We start from the raw sequence: 22,049 nt of genomic DNA on the forward strand, positions 1-22,049 counted from the left end.
TTGCTTTTAATCTTGAAATCAAGATTAGTCTAGGGCTAATTATTCTCCATTATTAAGGCAAGGTCTTTCTGAGTGCTCTACCCAGTGAACTATGACTTATGGGTTTCCTCAGTCCAACTGATAAAGAAAGGTACCATTCTTGTCTGCAGTGGTGTCTGGGTACTATGCCCTCTAATCATTTTTGGTAGTTCTTTCCTAGCTTTGGGATGTGTCCTTATATATATTTACCTAAATAACATCTTCTAAATAACATCCAGGTATCTCTCTATATTCAACTTTCTACTTATTAGTACTTTTCCAATGAACTCCAGCTCCCTTGACCTCTGAACATTCTGAGATTCTCTTCCTTAACCAGTGAGACTGCTGAGCCCTACCTAGATTTCCTCTTGAACCACAGCTTGGTAAATTTCTCAAGGTGGTAGACTGGGGTAATCATAAGACTCACCTTATTCATCTCTCATGTCTTGAGTGTTATCATCCTTTGTAGTCTTATCTCTAAACTTCTGAAAATTATTGTTTAATTCATTATGGACAGGTTTTTACTTGTTTTAGGTGGCAAGGTAAATCTGTTTCCTGATGTCTTTTGTCTAAGACCAGGAATAAGACAAGGATGTCCACTCTTGCCACCTGTACTCAACATGGTACAGCATAGCCATGGCTATGGATCAACATAGCTACAGCAATCATACAGGAAAAAAGAATGAGAGGCATCCATACTGTTAAAAGAGAAGTTTAACTGTCATTATTTGCAGATGACATGATATATATGGAAAACCCAAAAGACTCTACCAAAAAACTCCACAAGTAATTAATGAATTCAGTAAAGTTGTAGGATACAAAATTAATACCCAGAAGTTGGTAGCATTTCTATACAATACTAACAAAGTAGCAGAAAGAGAAATTAAGAAAACAATTCCATTTATGATTGCACCAAAACCAATAAAATACCTAGGAATAAATGTAACCAAGGTAGTGAAAGACCTATACTCTGAAAACTATAAAACACTGATGAAGGAAATTAAAGACAACACAAAACAAAAATAGGAAAATATTCCACGCTCATGGATTGGATGAATGAATATTGTTAAAATGTTCATACCATCCAAAGCAATCTACATATTCAGGACAACTCCTATCAAAATACCAATAGCATTTTTCACAGAACTATGACAAATAATATTAAAAATTGTATGGAACCACAGAAGACCTCAAATGGCCAAAGCAATCTTGAGAAGGAAAAACAAAGCTTGAGGTAACACAATCCTAGATTTCAAGATATTCTATAAAGCTGTAGTAATCAAAACAGAATGGTACTAGCACAAAAAAAGACACATAAATCAATGGAACAGAAAGCTCAGAAACAAACCACAATTATATGGTCAATTAGTATTTGCTAAAACAGTAAAGAATATGCAATAGGCAAGAGTCTCTTCAACAAATGGTGTTGGGAAAACTGGAAAGCTACATATAAAATAATGAAACTGGACCACTTTTTAAACCATACACAAAAATAAACTCAAAATGTACTGAAGACCTAAATGTGAGGCCTGAAACCATAAAAATCCTAGAAGAGAACATAGGTAGTTTATTTCTCTGACATCAGCTGTGCAACATTTTTTTAGATATATCTTCTAAGACAAGGGAAATGAGAGCAAAAATAAATTATTGTGAGTACATTAAAATAAAAATTCTGTACCAACAAAAGAAATCATCAACCAAACAAAAAAAGCAACCTAGGGAATGGGAGAAGACATTTGCAAATAATATACCTGATAAGGGGATAATATCCAAAATATGTAAAGAACTTGCACAACTCAACACCAAAAAAGAAAAAAAAAATCCAATTAAGAAATAGGCAGAGGACTTGAATAAACAATTTCCCAAAGAAGACATATAGATGGCAAACAAACACATGAAAGATGTTCAATATCACTCATCAGGGAAATGCAAATCAAAACCAAAGTGAGATATCACTTTATACCTGTCAGAACAGTGAAAATGAAAATGAGAAGTAACAGGTGTTAGAGAGGATGTGGAAAAGAGGAACCCCCATGCACTGTTGGTGGGGAAGCAAACTGGTATAGCTACTATGGAAAAACAGTTGGAGGTTCCATTAAAAATTAAAAATAGAAATACCACACGATCCAATAATTCCACTACTGGGTATCTACCTAAAGAAAACAAAACACTAATTTGAAAAGATATATGCACCTGTATGTTTATTGCAGCATTATTTGCAATTAGCAAAGATATGGAGGCAATGTAAATGTCCATCAACAGAAAATGGATCAGGAAGATGTGATGTGTATGTGTGTGTATGTGTGTGTGTGCACACGCATGTGTGTATGACGTATATACACACAATGGAATATTATTTAGCCATAAAGAAGAATGAGATGGTGCCATTTGTGACAACATGGATGGACCCTAGAGGTTATTATGCCAAATGAAATATGTCAGACTGAGAAAAAACAATACCATATGATTTCATTAGTATGTGGGATTTTTTTTAAAAAAGCAAATTAATAAACAAACTAAAAAGCACAATCAGATCTGTAAATCCAAAGAACAAACTTATAGTTGCCAAAGGGGAAGACTGTGGGGGTTTGGGAAAAATGGATGAAGGGGAGTGGGAGATACAGGCTTCCAGTTATGGAATGAGTAAGTCACAGGAGTAAATGGCACAGCACAGGAGTCTGAATCAATAATACTGCGACAGCATTGTTCAGTCATGGAAGGTAGCTACGTTTGTGGTGAGCATAGCATAACATGTAAAGACACTGAACCACTATATTGTACTCCGGAAACTAATGTAACATTGTGTGTCAACTACACTCAAACAAAATTAAAAAAAAAAAATCTGTTCTCTGTTATTCCATCTTGGCTGGAAGCAGAAAGGCCTATGTGCCTTTCTTGCTACTAATGACTATAAGATGTAGTAAATGTTGTTCACTATTAAGGGAATGTTATTAGCGTAATTCATCTTCATCCATTTCACTCATTAAAAATGCTGAAAAGGTCAGGACTGGGGACAAAGCTTTGTACCTCATCAGAAAGAACACTCTTTCAAAAGTTACATTAACCCATTACTCAAAGGTTTTCATGCTATAAATTTACCCAATTGTCACATTAGCCTATGAATTTGCACTTCCCATCTGTTTTTCATTAACTATATTATCATTTCCTTCAATCTTTACATTAATCAAGTGTAGGAAAAATAGGTAACTATACACTGCTGTGTGGTAGGCATTAATTTTTCACTCTGAGTATTTCTGATTCTTCATATCCTTGGCTTATGGAATTCCCTCATCCAATTATGGGTACTAGAGCCGTAAGATTATTTCTCGCCTATTAGTTGTGAGTAGAACTGTTACATACTATGTTTAGGTTAAACATTTATTTGCCAATGTAAAACCCAATACAGTTTCCTTTATCCTCTAGATTTTGAGACAGTGACTGTTTCATCAGCTCAAGTCCTAAGTAAATTAAATGAATAGTCACCTCTGCCAACCCATGATAAGCAAGCAATGTGGGTATAAAATAAACCTTTGTTATTATAAACCACTGATATTTGGTGTGTGTGTATGTCACAGTATATTTTAGACTCTTCTTACTGGTACAGCTTATAAAAAATAAAACAATGCAATAAAAATTAAATTTTTATTTGAATATCACACACAATTCCAGTTTTCTCTCACTCTGTCTCTGGAACCATTTAACAACGGTTATAACTTTATGAGTCTTCTTCTTATAATTTGTCTACTACTTTCTTATTGTGTAAGGGGCAGCTTTCTTAGTCTCATAAAAAGTATTTAGATATATTTCCACTGATACATAGAGAGCTAGTTCATTCCTTTTAACTGCCATATAGCATCATGTCATAAGAACATGCTACTTTCATCTAGTCAATGTTGATTATCATGTATACCCATACCCATTAGTCTACTGATAGGCTGTTTTTTATTTCATAGCACTATAACAACATCATTTTATATATCTCCTTGTATACATATGAAAGCAGTACATCTGGGTTGTAGGGGTGTACATATTTTGTTTTAAGGAATACTGCCAAACTCTCCTACAATGTGACTAAACCATTTTATATTGCAACCACTTTTGATAGGTTTATCCTATGTTTATTGTTTTGGTTTAATTCTAGAGCCTCATTTATTCCTTACACCAGAAAAAAAAGCAAACAAATCCCATTTCAGTGGTGACTGGCACTCATATGTACACTGGCAATCCAAAGCTAAGTAGAGTACGGTTAAGGAGACATCAATATACAAACAGGATCATCTTGATTCTTTGCACTATGATTTATTAAATGAAATTAGGCTATACTTTCCTTAATTGAGGTCACTCATGAAAATGAGCTTTCAAATACAGTATAATTATCTATAACCTATTTCCTCTATCTTCAAACTAACAACTTATATAAAATGAGCCACTTAATTAAGAAGCAGTTTTGTAGGCTACTTTATATGAGCGTATACTTCATTGTTGTAGATGATGGTCTTGCCAAATGGTAGGAAGAGTTTATTTTTACTGAAAGAGTTTGATTTTACTGAAAACAGAGACTGCTTAGAAATATTCTAAGTTACTACATACAAAAAGGCATAGCACTACTGGAAATATTCTGTTATAAGTTACTACATATGAAAAGGTATAGCACTATTTGAAGACAGACAGATTGATTAACTGAAAATATACATTGTAAAGCCAATGGTTTATATTTACAAAGTATTTTAAAAGTTTTATATAAAGTATGAACAATAAATCAATAGATGAGATAAAATGGAATTGCAAAGAAATACTTACATTTTGAAATGACAGAAGTCAGAAAAGAAAGACAAATGCAACAAATAGAAAACAGCAAGACAGCAGATTCTAGTCCAACAGTCGATAATCACTGTAAATGCGAATGGTCTGAAGGAACTTTGTTAAAAGAGATTTTCAGATCGGACAAAAAAGCAAGACCTGAATCCATGTCATCTATGAGAAATCCACTTAAATATAAAATTGTATGGATTAAAGCAAAGGGGTGCAGCTGTTACATAGAAAACAGTGCAGCAATTCCTCAAAAAGTTATATGTAGAATTACAATATGACCTAAAATGTATACCTCTTACAGGTATATGTTCAAAAAAATTAAAAGCATATGTTCATCCAAAAACTTGTACACAAATTTTCATAACAGCAAAACTCATAATAGCCTAAAAATTGAAACAATCCCAATGTTCAGCAAGTGAGAATGGATAAACAGTATATGATATGTCCAAATAATGAAATATTTATCAGTCATAAAAAGCAATAGAGTACTGAAATATGTTGCAAGTGTAAAACCCTAGAAACAATATGCTAAATGAAAGAAGCCAGACACAAAATGCCACACAGTACATTAATCCATTCACGTGTAATACCCAGAATGGACAAAACCATAGGGACTGAAAGTAAGTTAGGGATTTCCAGGCATTGGACAGAGAATGGAAAATTGAGATTGATTTTCAATGGCTTGGAAGTTATTTTGGGGTAATGGAAATATTCTAGAATTAGGTAATACTGATGGTCTCATAGCACTGACTATATTGAAAACCACTCTACTGAACACTTTGATATGCTAGATTTTATGTTATATGAAATTTATTTCAAAAAATGTTAAGGTCTAGGGACAGAAAAAGTTATACCATGGGAATACAAATCAAAGAAAGCTGAAGTACCTATATTAATTTTAGACCAAGCCAACTTTAGAACAAGGAAAATTTTCAGGGATAAAAGAGAACATTACATAGTAACAGAGGGGTCAGTTCTCTAAGAGGACATAACAATCCTAAACATGTATGCACCTAACAATACAGCATCAAAATGCATGACACAAACATTAATAGAACTAAAAGGAGAAACTGTTAAGTCCATCTTTATAGCTGGAGACTTCACCACCACAAAGAAGCAGGCAAAAATTTAGTAAGGATAAATATATACTCTTGAACACCACTACTAACCAACTTGGCATAATTGATATTTATAGAACATTCTAAACACCTACATCAAAACACACACTTTTTTCAAGTGCACATGAAACATTCACCAAGCTAGACCACATTCTGGTTCATAAAATAAACCTTACCAGGGGTGCCTGGGTGGTTCAGTGGGTTAAGCTTCTGCCTTTGGCTTGGGGCATGATCCCAGGGTCCTGGGATTGAACCCCACATCAGGCTCTCTGCTCAGCAGGGAGCCTGCTTCTCTCTCTCTATCTGCTTGCCTCTCTGCCTACTTGTGATTTCTCTCTCTGTCAAATAAATAAATAAATAATCTTTTTAAAATTTTTTAAAAATAAACCTTAGCAAATATAAAAGAATATAAATCATGCAAATATGTTCTGATACATAACAGAATTGAACTAAAAATCACTAACAAAGCTAAGAAATTGCCCAAATACTTGGAATATAAACAATACATTTCTAAATAACCAATAGGCTAAGAAGAAAATCAGGAAAAGGTTTAAAATATTTTGAACTTAATTATAATGCAAATACACTTATCAAAATGTAGGATGCAGCTAAAGCAGTGCTGAGAAGGCTAGTTATACCATAAAATAAATACATTTTAATGGAAGAGAGACCTACCAATAAATCAATGTCCTAGGTTTCCATCTAAGAAAGAAAATGCAAGTTAAGGAAAGAGGTGCAAACTAAACAACACAAGCAGAAGAAAGGATATAGTAAAATGAGAACAAATATCAATTAAGTTAAAAACAGGAAAACAGAGAAGAATCAATGAAAGTGAAATCTGATTACTATCTGTAAAGAACAGTGAAACTGGCTTCTAGCTAGGCTAAAAAGAAAAAAAAAAAGGGAAGACAAGAATTACCAATGTAAAAAATGAAAGTATCACTATCATCCATAGACATTAAAATGATAATAAATATTAAGAACACTTTTATAATTATAAATTCAATAATTTAGATGAAATGGAATAATTCTTTGAAAGATACAAACTACCAAAATTTGCTCAAAGAAAAACAGATAACCTGAATAGCCCTATAACTACTAAAGAAATTAAATTACTAATTAAAAAATTTCCAAAACAAATAAGAAAGAAGAAACACTAAGCCCAGATTGTTTCACTGGTGAATTTGTTCAAATACTTAAGGAAAACACAATACCAATTCTATACAGTATCTTTCAGAAAACAGGAAAAAGGGAATACTTCCCTTTTTATTTTATGAGGTCATGGTTAACCTAATATCAAAACAGACTAAACCATTACAACAAAAGAAAACTAAAGACAAATATCACTCATGAATATTGAAGCAATGATCTCTAATAAAATATATGAAATAAAACTCAGTTAATATATAAACAAAACAATATATCATGCCCAAATGGGGTTCATCCTAGAAATGCAATGCTAGTTTTACATTCATATTAATAGACTGAAAAAGAAAATGGTATTATCATATCAATAAGTAAAAAAAAAATTGTATGACAAACTTTAAAACTCCTTCATGATAAATACTTCCCAAAATTTGGAGTACAACTCCTTCAATCTTACAAAGAATATATATAGAAAACCTATCATCATACTGAATGCCAACAGACTGACTGCTTTACCCTTCTCACCACTCATATTCAGCATTGTACTAGAAGTCTTAGCTAGTTCAATAAGGTAAGAAAAGGAAAGTAAAGTTATATCTATTACAGAGGAAGGCATAAGACTTTGTTGGCAGAAAACGTGATTGCCTAAATGGAAAACCCTAAAGAATCCATAAAAAACTTCCTGGAACTAATAAGTGAGTTAAGCAAGGACTTTGGAAACAAAGTCAGTATACAAAAGTCAGCTGATTTCCTAGATACTAATATTAGCAATTTAAAATTAAAAAATAGTATCATCAAAAATGAATCACATATAAATCTATCCAAGAATATACAAGTTCTATATGAAGAAGAACTATACTAATTAAAGAAATCAAAGAATATCAAAACCAATATAGAATAAACATATATAGATAGGAAAAGTCAATATAGTGAAGATGTCAATTCTTCCCAACTTGATCTATATATTCAACACAATCCCAATGAAATCCTTGTAAGCATTTTTGTTGGTATCAACCATTTTTAAAAGTTATGTGAGATAAGACACCAGAATAGTCTAAAGAATTTTGAAAAGAACAATAATGGAAGACTTATTTTAACTAATCTCAAGATTTCTGTAAGCAACAATAACATAGACAGTGTGGCATTACTAAAAATGTAATATTCAGATCAATGAAAACAGAAAAGGAAGCCCATAGATAGACTCCAAAAATACTGCCAACTAATTTTTGACAAAGGTGCAAAGGCAATTCAATGAAGAAGGATAGTCTTTTCCACAAATGGTGCAAAAAAGAAAAAGAAAAATAATTGAAAGTACATATTCACTTGGCTAGACTATGAAAGGCAGCTATTTAGCCAAACACCAATCTAGATGTTGTCGTGAAGGTAATTTCTAGATGTGACTTAAGTAGACTTTGAGCAAAGTAGATTACCTTCTACAGTATAGATAGGCCTCATTCACTGAAGGTGAAGTCCCCTAAGGAAGAATGAATTCTGCCTCTAGACTGTCTTCTGACTTAAGACTAAAATTAATTCTGCCCTGGGTCTTCAGCCTGCCAGCTTCCATTCCCTCCAGATTTTGGACTTGTTCATGTGAGCCAATTCCTTTAGATAAATCTCTTGATAGACAGAAAGATAGATAGACACAGAAACAGAAATATAAGCATCTTATTATTACGACTTCTCCAGAGAACCCTAACTAATACAGTTCACAATATAGCACCTGTACCAGAAATGGAAAACATATTTCCTTGCAATGGAACCCCAAGATTGCTATTTATCTGCACTGCTAGAAAAACATAAAACTTTCCCAAATGTGGGCAAGCTTTGAATCTCCTCAGTTACTTCACTTATTTTTACTGATTCCATATATATTCTCAGTCTGCTACCAAAAGAAGTACATTTTTTTTCTGTTGAATTTTGGTGAGAGATAAGTCAATATATTCCATTCAACTATTCACTTTACTCAAAAGCAATGAGACTGGGTTGCTGGCTAAAATTTGATAAACATTATTATGCCATGTCCCTAGTGTTTCTGGATAAACCAGGAGTCAGATATACGATACTAATAAAAGAAAAATATTTGGCAAAGATGAAAAGAGTGTATTCTCAAAAAATATTTAGAGGAAGAAACACAATTTCCACTTCTCAGAATGGATATCAAAGTCTGCATTCTTTAAACAGACACTAAATTTTTAAATTCGTACTCTGGGTCTCTCTTCAAAAATATTTTGTAGTGTTTTTGATTTATGCATTGTTAAGGGCAATAATATCTAACCTGCCCACTTCACACCTGGCAAGAAGCAGCTGCTGCTATAGTAAATGACGTCATCCTCAGCTGCTGAACGTATATTCATTCCCAGGATGTAAATAAGAACACCTAAGGAATAGCTATATATACACACAATGGGTCATAAAACTGAAGGAAAATGATGGTCATCTGTTTTAACAAGCTAATCTTATTTGCCCCAAATTTCCAGAAAAGCCACAACACAAGCAAAAACTTAAAACCTTAGCAGAGGGCGCCTGAGTGGTTCAGTTGGTTGGGCAGCTGCCTTTGGCTCAAGTCATGATCCTGGACTTCCAGGATCAAGTCCCGCATTGGGCTCCCAGCTCCTTGGGGAGTCTGCTTCTCCCTCTGACCTTCTCCTCTCTCATGTTCTCTCTCACTCATTCTCTCTCAAATAAATAAATGTTTTTTTTTTTTTTTTTAAACCTTAGCAAAGACTGGGTGCTGTATATGAATGATCAATCTCTAAATTCTACACTTGAAACTAGCATTACACTGTATGTTAACTAGCTGGAATTTAAATAAAAATTTGGAAAAAGAAAAAGAAAAAAAAACAAATCCTAACAGAGAAAGGTACCTTGCAACACTACACGATAGCTTTCTGAAGTCTTTTTTAGTCCTTTTTTTTTTTTAAAGATTTTATTTATTTATTTGATAGACAGAGACCACAAGCAGGCAGAGAGGCAAGCAGAAAGAGAGAGAGGAGGAGCAGACTTCCTGCTGAGAAGAAAGCCCGCCGAGGGGTTCAATTCCAGGACCCTGGGATCATGATCCGAGGTGAAGGCAGAGGCTTTAACCCACTGAGCCACTCAGACACCCCTTCTGAAGTCTTTAATCAAAGTCAAGTGCTAAAATTATCCAAGTACAGAGAATCACCATGACTGACTCTATACCTACAGTTTCTAGTTCCCCTCAGAACTAGAAGTTCTTGCCCCTCTACCTCAGCTTCTGATTTCTCCAAATGAACTCTATAGGACTTGGAGCCTGTTAGCTTTAGGAAAAATTCAATGAACCCAAATGCTAATCTATTTAATAGTGTTATAAAACCAAAGAGACAATAATTTCCCAGGTTTAGGTGCTATACTGAGAGATAAAATACAATACATTGTTGCTGAGAAACTTGTCAGGGTTGTCAGACTTACTGGATAGTTAGCCATACGAGGTTTTTTGGTCTTCCATCATTTTTACTGAAGGGGTCCCAGAAGCCAGTTTGTGATGGGTCAGTGGAATGGAGGTAACTGAAAGACTTGTCTCTCCCACACCTGGAACCCTGAGAAAGAATTAATACAATTCACAGTAAGAGATCCAAATAAACAGAGAGCAAAAGGTAAAAGTTTGCACACTCTTAATTGTGGTACCTGCATTCAAATAAGTCCTCCAGGCTCATCATTCACTAGCAGCAAGTCTTGGGGCCTCCACTTCTTTATACACCTATATGGTAACTGAGTAAGGGCCAGGTGGGGCCAGGTAGGGAGAGATAAGTAATGGGCCATGGGATCAGGCTCACAAAATTCAAAATGTGGGAGATGAAAGCAGACCAGAGATGATAGAACAAACCAGACCATCCTGTTCTAGGTGTCAGAGGTGGGGTCTTGTTACAACAGTTACTTGTGACCAGCAAAGAAGAATTACCTGACCCTAAAAAGGAAGTAACCCATTGAAGGTGTAATCACTAGACCTTACTCAAGTGTGTTATCAATAGAGATGTTAAAAAGATTTAAGTTTCCCAGTTAGCTTTCTATAAAAGACCATCCCTAAAAGCCCTCAGTGGCAACCCTATCAGAATCCCTCTCACTCCTGAGAGTTTTTTCTGTATCCTTGCTTAATAAACTTCTGTCACTTTACTCTCTTATCTGCGAGATTCTTTCTTCGACTCCATGAGACAAGAACCTCATTCTCCTGCATCAATTCCTTTGATGGTTAGGCTATGCACCCCAAGCCAGGGCTCTATTACTTTCTCCCCAGACCTATAGTGGGGTTCATATACAGCATGAAATCATCCACAATACCTAGCTTGCTAAAATGTAGCAAGGGACCAGCTGGGGGTGACAAGGCTTCAGAGAAGGGCAAGGGTGTTGGCCTTTGGAATGCAGAGGCCTGCTGACTGCTCCGCCATAGGAATGCCCTGGAGAGTTGCCTTCCCTGAAGCTTTGTTAGCCCTCCCCGTGAGCCAAGAGATAAGTGCATTGTCCTCTAGGCTCTGTTTAGCAGATAGAACAAGCAGATTAGCATATCATATCTTTCCCTTAAACAGAGCCTCCTAGTTCTGCTAAGACCCCTTGTCACACATCACATGCATCACATGCGGGAGAAACAGTGATAAAGACTTCCAATTATCCTGAAAGACCAAAAAAGGCCTGAGCAAAGAAGAGCAAAGGGTGTTTGTCTCTCAGCGTTGGCCCCCTTTGCCTTACTCTTTCTTTCACATCAGAGTTGGGAGTCATCGTTCATCCAGTTGGTCTGGGGATTGCTGGCCATTCCCAGCAGATCTAGCCATCCTGGGAGCCTCACTCTTGATTTGTTCTATTCCCTAAAAATGCCCCACCTTTCATTACTAAACCGGGCTTCCTTCCAAGAACTGTGTCCTTTCTCTACCATTTCTGTTACTGAGAGGGGAGAAAATATTTTTTGACTTCTGGAGTTAGAAGAAGTAAAAAAAAAAAAATGTCACTGGGCAGCTTGTTTTTTTTTTGCTCTTCTGATAACTCCAGATCATTACTTTAAAAAGGAAAACATACACTTTATTTCAAGGATAAATGTCCTGCACTGTTTGCATATTGTTAGATCCCTTATTCTGCTCAAAGAGGTTTTGTTGTTGTTGTTTTGTTTTGTTTTGTTTTGTTCTTGTTTTGTCCCAGTGGGGAAGTACAATACAAAGTTCATTTTTGTTGCATCCTCCTGATTAGGGGAATAATTTGTTTATTTGCTTCCTTGCTTATTTACTGCAGTCTGTGGAAAATGTGCCATTCTATCACATGTAGCCTAATTAAATATCCCCTGATGCCTGTATGTGGCAAGGAACACTACTAAACAATGCAAATACAGAAATGTGAGATCCTTTGAATATACAGCCGCAATGTATCATACTGGTAATTCCTTTTTCCATACCTTTACTGGACAATTCAGTTCATGACAGTAGAATTATTTAATACAGTAGTTCAACATCGGAAAATAAAATAACCAAGGTGATGACTGTAAATGATGTTTGCTGGCTGATGATTAGTGATTCCTGGATAGCAAACAAATGTCCTCATCAGTATAATTCTCCTTTAGCATGGAACCTCTTTCAAGTTATTAGGATCTCTCGGTAAAACACAAATTGAGGGAAAAAGGAAGAAATTGGCCCAATTTAGCAACTGCTGTGTATCATTACAGGCCTAGACAGAGTCGTTAATCCAGAAATACCAATTATTTACAATTTTTGCTAAAAATAATACTTAGAAGCAGAGCAACTCAGTTCTGAGAATCAGATTGTGCATTTTACATCGAATGATCATAATGACTGCTTACCTCAAAACTTATTTTGTGGATTAAATAATAAGCATACATGTAAAAGAACCCTGGAAATCATGGGGGATATTACAGTATTTAAAATTACTAATATTATTTCCTTACTTTCCGTAGAAATGCTTATGTACTTTATGCTTATTCTGTTTTTTGCCATAAATATTTTTTAATTAAATTTATTTATTTTCAGCATAACAGTATTCATTATTTTTGCACCACACCCAGTGCTCCATGCAATCTGTGCCCTCTATAATACCCACCACCTGGTACCCCAACCTCCCACCCCCCCACCACTTCATTCCCCTCAGATTGTTTTTCAGAGTCCATAGTCTCTCATGGTTCACCTCCCCTTCCAATTTCCCCCAACTCCCTTCTCCTCTCCAACTCCCCATGTCCTCCATGATATTTGTTATGCTCCACAAGTAAGTGAAACCATATGATAATTGACTCTCTAAGCAGAGAATATTTTTATGCCATACAATGCCTCAATCCTATCCTTTAGAGTTTTTGCTTTCATAAAGCTTAAGAAATCTTAAGCTTATAATTTATAATTATACTTAAGAAATACTTCTCTCCCCAAGTATTATATCACATTCCTCTATATTATATCTTAATCTTTTTTTTACTTCCTACATTTTAATATTTAACCCAGATACAGTTTAATTTTTTTATGAGTTGTGTAACTTATCTAAAGTATTTTCCTCCCTGAAAATGATTAGCTAGTTATCTTTTTGAAATGGCAGGGCCAAAAATGCTCTGCCAGTTTTACAGATAAGTAACAAAAGCTCAGGGAGGGAAAATGATAGATAGTGGTCTAAGAGCCAACTCAAACCTGTTCTCAAAAGCCAACCATAAAGGGCATTTCCTAACTTCATATTCAGTTAAGTTGGACATGATGGAAATATTTACACCAGGAAAATCAGCAAACATTACAAACCAGAATTTTATTCCCTCTTTCCCTCCAACCCATATTTTTTGTCCATTTTTCATTTTTTTCCATTTCCATTTTTATTATGTATTGATTTTAAATTTTATTTTTTGTTGTATATATTCCAAAATTCATTATTTATGCAGCACACTCAGTACTCCATGCAATACATGCCCTCCTTAATACCCACCACCAGGCTCACCCAACCCCTCACCCCTCTCCCTTCCAAAACCCTCACTTTGTTTCTCAGAGTCCACAGTCTCTCCTGGTTTGTCTCCCCCTCCATTTTCTCCCAACTCACTTTTCCTCTCCATCTCCCAAGGTCCTACGTGTTATTCCTTATGCTCCACAAATAAGTGAAACCATATGATAATTGACTCTCTCTGCTTAACTTATTTCACTCAGCATAATCTCTTCCAGTCCTGTCCATGTTGATACAGAAGTTGGGTATTCATCCTTTCTGATGGAAACATAATACTCCATTGTATATATGGGCCCTGTTGAAGGGCACCGTGGTTCCATAGTTTGGCAACTGTGACCATTGCTACTATGAACATTGGGGTAGAGATGGCCCTTCTTTTCACTACATTTGTGTCTTTGGAGTAAGTACCCAGTAGTGCAATTGCAGGGTCAACTCTATTTTTAATTCTTAAGGGATCTCCACACTGTTTTCCAGAGTGGCTACACCAACTTGCCAACAGTGTAAGAGGGTTCCCCTTTCTCCACATCCTCTCCAACACTTATTATTTACTGTCTTGTTGATTTTGGCCATTCTAACTGGTGTAAGGTGATATCTCAGTGTGGTTTTGATTTGAATCTCCCTGATGGCTAAGGATGATGAACATTTTTTTCATGTGTCTGTTAGCCATTTGTATGTATTCTTTTTTTTTTTTTTTTAAAGATTTTATTTATTTATCTGACAGAGAGAGATCACAAGTAGGCAGAGAGGCAGGCAGAGAGAGAGAGAGAGAGGGAAGCAGGCTTCCTGCGGAGCAGAGAGCCCGATGCGGGGCTCAATCCCAGGACCCTGAGATCATGACCCGAGCCGAAGGCAGCAGCCCAAACCACTGAGCCACCCAGGCGCCCCCATTTGTATGTATTCTTTAGAGAAGTGTCTGTTCATGTCTTCTGACCATTTTTGGACATGTGTTGAGTTTGAGGAGTTCTTTATAGATCTTGGATATGAGCCCTTTGCCTGTAGAGTCATTTGCGAATACCTTCTCCCATTCTGTGGGTTGCTTCTTTTCCAACCTGTCTTTTGACAGTTTATCAGCATACCACTAGAAGGGTCCTCTTTCCCAATGAACCTTGTGCTGTGTTAGGGCATTAAAAAGATCATAACACAAACGATCCATCTTCCTGGGCTATCATTTGATTTAATGATAACATATGTAATTATAAGAAATATAGTATATTATAAGGTAGAATATAAAGTTCATATAATTCTCAGGATTTAGCTTGATATTATAAGAAAGAAAGAAAAATGTGTCTTTGTGGCAGACAGATTTCGTCCATACCCCCAACTCTCAGAGTACAGAGACAAAAAATATGCTAACCCTCCTTTAAGGATATCTTGAGCAGAAAATCTGAAATTCAGTAGAACAGAATATTTAGAAGGACTAGTGATTCTTTCTAAAACCCCTACCTTGCATTTCTATTATTTTATGTGATTAAGCTGGAACAAAAGTGCAGATCCTCTGGCAACCCACTGGTCTTACAGGCACAGTATAATATTTTCTACTGTCTCATTTTGAGAATATACTTGATGTCAATAAAGCAGAAAACATACGCTGCTTGCCAACATACTCTAAATGTTTAGAGTATTAGCAATCATCTCTGTAGTAGACAGTCTTTTAGATGACTCCCCATAACCCCGACCTCTTGGTGTGTAATTGGCCTTATGTAATTCCCAACTCTTGAGCTTGAACAGGACTTACTAAATTACTGACTGACCTCTGATGGATAAATTATGACAGAAATAATGGGATATCAGTTCTGCAAATAGATTTTTAATAGTCTGTGGCTTGCTTAAGGCCCTCTCTCATTCTCTCCTCACTTGTTCTCTCTGAGATAAGCCATTTGCTATGTTAGGAACTATAGAGAAATCATATGCCAAAGAAATGACATCTTCAGACTACAGCCAGTGAGAATCAGGTCTGCCAATAGCCACATGAGTGAGCTTAGAAGTGGATCCTCTGTGAGGGGCTCCTGGTTGGCCCAATCTGTTAAGTGTCTGCCTTTGGCTCAGGTCATGATTCCAGGGTCCTCTGATCAAGCCCCACATTGGGATCCCTTCTCAGTGAGGGAGTCTGTTTCTCCTTATTCCTTTGACCCTTTGCCTGCTTGTAATCTCTCTCTCTTTCTCCCCCCAAATAAATAAAAATCTTACAAAAGAGAAGAAAAGAAAGAAAGAAAAAAGAAAGAAAAGACGGAAGAATTGGATCCTCCATGAATTGGACGGTGGATGACTGCTGTCCTGGCTGGTACCTTGATTGTAGCTTTGTGACAGATACAAAGCCAGAGACCCAGTTAAAGCATGTCAGGGGATTCCTGACCCACAGAAATTATGAGATAATGAATGTTTGTTGTGTTAAGCCACTAAACTTTGGAGTGATTTGTTATACAGCAATAGAGAACTAAAACAATCCCCAAGGGACTTAATTCAAGGATGACAGCATTTAAGGCTTTACATATTAACAGTCTGATGGACTAATGATCTGTCTCCCAAATGGATTCTAACATCATCCCATTTACCATGTCTCTTCTGAGAAATGCCTTTCATTTACTGTTCTTGGTGCATAGAGTTATCAGTACTAACTCTTGGTTAGTGGATTCAGAATTTCATGTATTTGGATTTCTTTTTTCTTCCGAATAATCCTATACTTCTTATGTTTGCTCTTCTCCACCCACTCACACACTTTCACTGGCAGCTTGAAGCTGAACTTTTGTCCAGCCTGGAGCTATGAAACAGAATTAATCTTGGCAGAACAAGAAATGGCCATGAGAAGACTATATATTTGATGCAAATCTCATTAGGACCAAACTTTCACCAGACTGCCTCAGAGTCAGGAAACTGGCCATGATGGGTCTGCTAAGTGCAGGAAACTGTTCTACCTTGGCTGAAGATGCAATTGAGGGGTGGGGGAGTGGTTCCCAGAAAAAGAAACAGCTGCTCACAGAAGGGCCCAATGTATATACAACTGTACAAGTATGCAGTGACCCCACTCTTCAGAATTTTCATATTTTTTAATCACTTTTTTCCCTCTCTATGTTAGAAAACTGCAAGTTCTTTCAGATATACCTGGCTCTCTATCTAATTTTGTTGCTATATACTTTGCGGTTTGGGATGTGGTTTTGAAAATTAATACTAGCACAATTAAGTGCTCTTGATGAGCACTAAGAAATATATAGAATTGTTAAGTCATTACATTATGCATTTGAAACTAATATAACACTAATAGTACTTGAATTAAAAAAAAATTAGCACGAGCAGAACTTATCCAGTGATGATTATCTCTCTTCTTGTACTAATGTCACTTGCATTTGTCACTAAGACCTACTGGGAGCCCTGGAAGTTTGAGGAGTGCTTCAGGATTGTGTAAGTGGTTGCTAAGAAAAAGGTGCTATCCGCTATTTCTTAAAAGAGAAAGATGCTGTCTGGGACACATTAAGCCATTGCTAACAGCTCAGGAATATGGCCTTGGATTTAGTATTTTCTGTCTTTGTCTTGCAATGGAAAGAACATGCCAAGGATTTCTTTCATCTTTTAACCCCTCACCAAACAAATTCTCTTCAGAAGGTCATCTCGACCTCCACTGACATTGACTGCAAAGACTTAAAATTCTGATCAGTTTTCTCTCTCTGGTCTGACACTGCAGGACCACTTGCTTAGCCTTGCGCAGTCTAGTTGGCTGCCACTTTTATTGATGTTTATATTACACAAAACAGTACTATTAACTAGTCGCCTTGCCTAATAGATTCAAACGATCCTGGTCATTATCACCCTGGTTACTACTCCAGGGTGAGCAACTTTTGCAAAGTGATCTTTAATTATTATAGCTTGCCCTCTGATGCATAAAGCTGGGTTGGTGCTGAAAAGGAACATCTCTGACGTTCTACCATCTCTGCCTCCTCTACCAGCTGATAGGTTGTCGGAACTGTCCAGGACTAATGTTTTGTCTTCTCGTGAGTTGACAAAACTTTCTTGCATAGGAGGATAAATTTGCAGCTACTGCATATTCAGAGATGTGTTTAAGCTGGTCAAATGTTTATTAATATCCATTTTTACGCAGGAAAGTTGGATTGTGGTGGAGAGAGGATCCAGGTCCTCTATCTGCCAATATTCTTCTCCACTATCAAAGCCCTAAGTAAATGTCAGCTCCCCCTAAAACTGCACCAAATTATCCTAGTTGGAAGCAATATCAATTTCTAAGAATTCCTTGACGTTTTGGTTGTACCACTCTCATCTGATACCACAGGCAGCTTGCATTTTAGCTCTTTGTGGGCATCTTTACCTCCCTATTAAACCATTGATTCCCTGAAATCCATGACCAATATCCATTTTCCTTTGTACTGCCCCACAGCTTCTTATGCAAACTCCAGAAGGAATTCAATAAATATTTCTGAATTGGGTAACTGAGAAAATGAATGAAAAAAAAAAAAAAGAGGCTATATTTGACAAGGGAGGAAAGCACTGGGCAATGAGGACCATGGGAATAACAGAAGGAGAACTGAATTGAATCTCTAAAGGAAAAGCTGAAAATGGTGAGGATATTAAGGGCCAGGTGCTGGTAGAAAACAGAACCCAGCATTATACCTAACTCCATCAATTTAAAAGATCTGGTCTATTTTGATATTTTTGCTTGTTTGTTTTTTGTTAGCGATAAAGCTGAATGTGACAGTTAATTCCTGGAGTTGTGTAAACCAGGAAAGGAAAAAGAAACTATTAATAACTATCAAACTATGGGTAAGGGGCATTTGACAGTTCCTGAGCATTAGAAATCAGCAAAGCTCTACATCAAAAACATAAAGTGGCTATAATAGGCATATGATGTATTTCCAAAGATCATATGCTATTATTATTAGCTTGCGAAAATTATACTGGAGATCAGTATTTTCAACACTTGGATCTCTTTGGGGTTGCAATGCGGTGATGTCACTGTACTGTTCATCCCTCGGTTTCTAACAATGTAAGTTAGCAGAGAAAGCACTGATTACATTGGCGATTAGCAAATTCCGTGTCTCATTAGCTATGTAACTTGTAAGTACCTCTCACTTTTCTGCGTTTCATTTTCCTAATTTTAAAATGAGGACCTAGGCTGTAAAAGCCATTAAGTTCCTTCCATCTAACATTCATTGGTTCTAAGGTTTAGAAATATACACACAAATGTGGACCAGACTTCTCCTTCCATCTGGACAAGCCCCTTCACTCTCCTTCAGGGTTGGGTTTATTTCGGGTTACTAGGCTTCCTGGACCACAGGAACCCCCTAGTGGCCATCTGGAGAACTCTCACGAGCCATCTCCCAGTTCCAAAACATTGCGGGGGATTACCAACAGGCTAGAGAGCCTTCCTTTTTTGATGTTTTTACTTAGAATTCAGTTGATACTACTTTGTGTAAACTTTTCTCACATATCCATGTACTTTTCCATTTTTCTTCCAAGTCTTTTCTAATTACCTTAGGAAAGAGCTTGCTTTCTCCTTCCCCACTCCCTACCCTTTATTTCATTTTCCCTAATTTTATTTATGAGATAAAATAGGGTGACTGTTAAACCTTCAGGGAAAAAGCTGAATGTGACAGTTAATTCCTGGAGTTGTGTAAACCAGGAAAGGAAAGTCTGGTCCACATTTGTGTGTATATTTCTAAACCTTAGAACCAATGAATGTTAGATGGAAGGAACTTAATGGCTTTTACAGCCTAGGTCCTCATTTTAATTGTTTACTAAAACATGTAATAACTTTCTTCTGATTATACAAAGACATGCATGTTTATTGTAGAAAGTTTGGGACATAATAAGAAAATAAATTATCCACAATATTATTATCTAGACCAATCACTAGAAATATTTCAGGGTATTTCATATATATATATATATTTTTTTTTTTTCACCAAAAAACCTCAACAAAATTGTATAATCCAAATTATATTTTTAATTAAAAATAAAATTAAATTTAATTAATTTAAATCCAAAATTAAATCTTAAAGTTATATATATATATCCAAATTATATTTTTAAAGTTATATATATATATATAACTTTAAAAATGGGGAGGGTATATGCTTTGGTGAGTGCTGTGAAGTGTGTAAACCTGGTGATTCACACACCTGTACCCCTGGGGATAAAAATATATGTTTATAAAAAATAAAAAATTAATTTAAAAAAAAGAAAAATATAATTTTATTTTAAATTAAATTTAATTTTATTTTTAATTATAAATATAATTTGGATTATACAGTTTTGTTGGGGGTTTTTGGTGACCATATAACACATTATACTTCTTTTCCTACCTGACTACCAACATCAACATTGATTCAACTCAGTATCTCATAGCCCAAGTCTAATAATAATACTTTATCTGGGGATGGCTGGGTGGCTCAGTCAGTTAAGGTCTGCCTACAGCTCTGGTCAGCTTCCTAGGGTCCTGGGATGGAGCCCCACCTAGTCCTGGCTCCCTGCTCAGTGGAGAGTCTGCTTCTTATCCCCCACAACCATGCTCTCTCTCAAATAAAAAAATACAAACTTCTAAGAAAATAAGGCTGTATCTAATGATTACCATGTGCCTGCATTATTCTAGCACTTTACATACGTTATTTCCTTAAATCCTCAAAATCACCCCGTGATACAGACACCAAGACATAGAGAAGCTAAATAACTTGTTCAGGGCAACAGCGTAGCAAATTTTAAAGCTGGAATTTGAGCCGAGAGTCTAGCCCCAGAGTTTGTACAACTATTATAGACACACTTTATGTCAACATTCTTGTCTAGCTCCAACTCGAATATCTATCCAGAATTTTACAACCTCTCGCCACTTCCTTTACCACTTTCCTGGTTTAAGGTGCCATCATCTTTTACCTGGATTGTTTCAAAAGCTTTACACCTGATCTTCCTGCTTCTGATTTGCTGTCCTCAATCTGTTTTCAGTGTAATAGCCTGAAAGTCTTTTTAAGTGCTACTGAATCAATTATTTTATGAAAACCTCCCAGTTGCTTCCATTTGATCCAGAAAAAGAGCCAAAGCCCTCTCTCTAATCTGGCTCTCTGTGTTCACTTTTAACTCCCCCATTCTTCTCCTTGCTCAGTGGCTCACCCACCCCCACTCCTGCACTGGCCTCTTTATTTACCTAACAGCACCACAGGATTTGCTTTTGCTCTTCTGTTTGCCTGGAATATTCATTCCCAGGAGACCTATGCAAATTGCTTTCTTACCTCCTTAAAGTTCTTCTAGAAAGGTCACCATCTCAGCAAAACTTTCCCTGGGCATCATTTTTAATTTTTTTCACCCCTATTGAGATAGAATTAGCAAATAAAATTGTAAGAGATTTGCGTGCAAATGGGATGATTTGATATGCATATATCTTGTTAAAGAATTCCCACCACTGAGTTAATTAACAAACCCATCACCTCACGAATTTACCCTTTTTCAGGAGCCTCTTGTGTTACCCTCTTAGTCCTTTATCTCCCAACCATTTTTCAAATTACAAGTATTCTCTCAATTCCTCCTTGCTGTCCTTGGCCATACCATCTCTTCTCACTTAATTTTTGTTAATTAATATAATAAATTATTATCAATATATAAATATAGATCTTTAGCATGATGATTCCTCTTCGTTTTCTGTCTCTTCTGACAGGAACAGGTAGAGTGTGTGTTTTTCCATTGCTTATGTATAAAAATTTCCCACAAAGATTAACAATTTAGATTTGTATGTTATTCTTAAAAATTATTAATACTTTAATGCATCTCAAACTTACGTTGTAGTATAATATGAAGTGAAATTATCCCTCAAACCATTTGATAATTTATCCTATCCACACTGAGTTGTGATACTTATTTGCCATATACCATCATGTGTCTTTTTATTAATCTCTCTGGCCAGAACTGTATAGAGCCTATACTCTTCAAGATTATAGTTTTTAAAATGCTTCAATATATCATACAGCAAGTTAACTCATTGACAGTGGTGAGTTAACTTTCTCTTAAACATATTCTCAGGTATTTTCATCACTTTATTCTTAC

General features: G+C 35.9%; 1 protein-coding gene across 7 annotated transcripts in view; it reads right to left on the reverse strand.

The window, feature by feature from the left end:
• The window catches only part of GNGT1 (G protein subunit gamma transducin 1), a 353,394-nt gene that overhangs the window by 251,233 nt on the left and 80,112 nt on the right, over positions 1-22,049 (reverse strand). For 5 of the 7 annotated variants that reach the window (XR_014301331.1, XR_014301332.1, XR_014301333.1 and 2 more), the window contains exon 2: positions 10,524-10,651. The gene's annotated coding sequence lies outside the window, so the exon portion shown is untranslated. Of the gene's footprint in view, positions 1-10,523; positions 10,652-12,489; positions 12,573-21,241; positions 21,311-22,049 lie in introns of those variants that run through there. The other 2 variants (XR_014301334.1, XR_014301335.1) reach the window with 2 other exon arrangements.

The sequence above is a fragment of the Mustela nivalis genome (assembly GCF_964662115.1).
Source record: "Mustela nivalis genome assembly, chromosome: 12".
NCBI lineage: Eukaryota > Metazoa > Chordata > Mammalia > Carnivora > Mustelidae > Mustela > Mustela nivalis.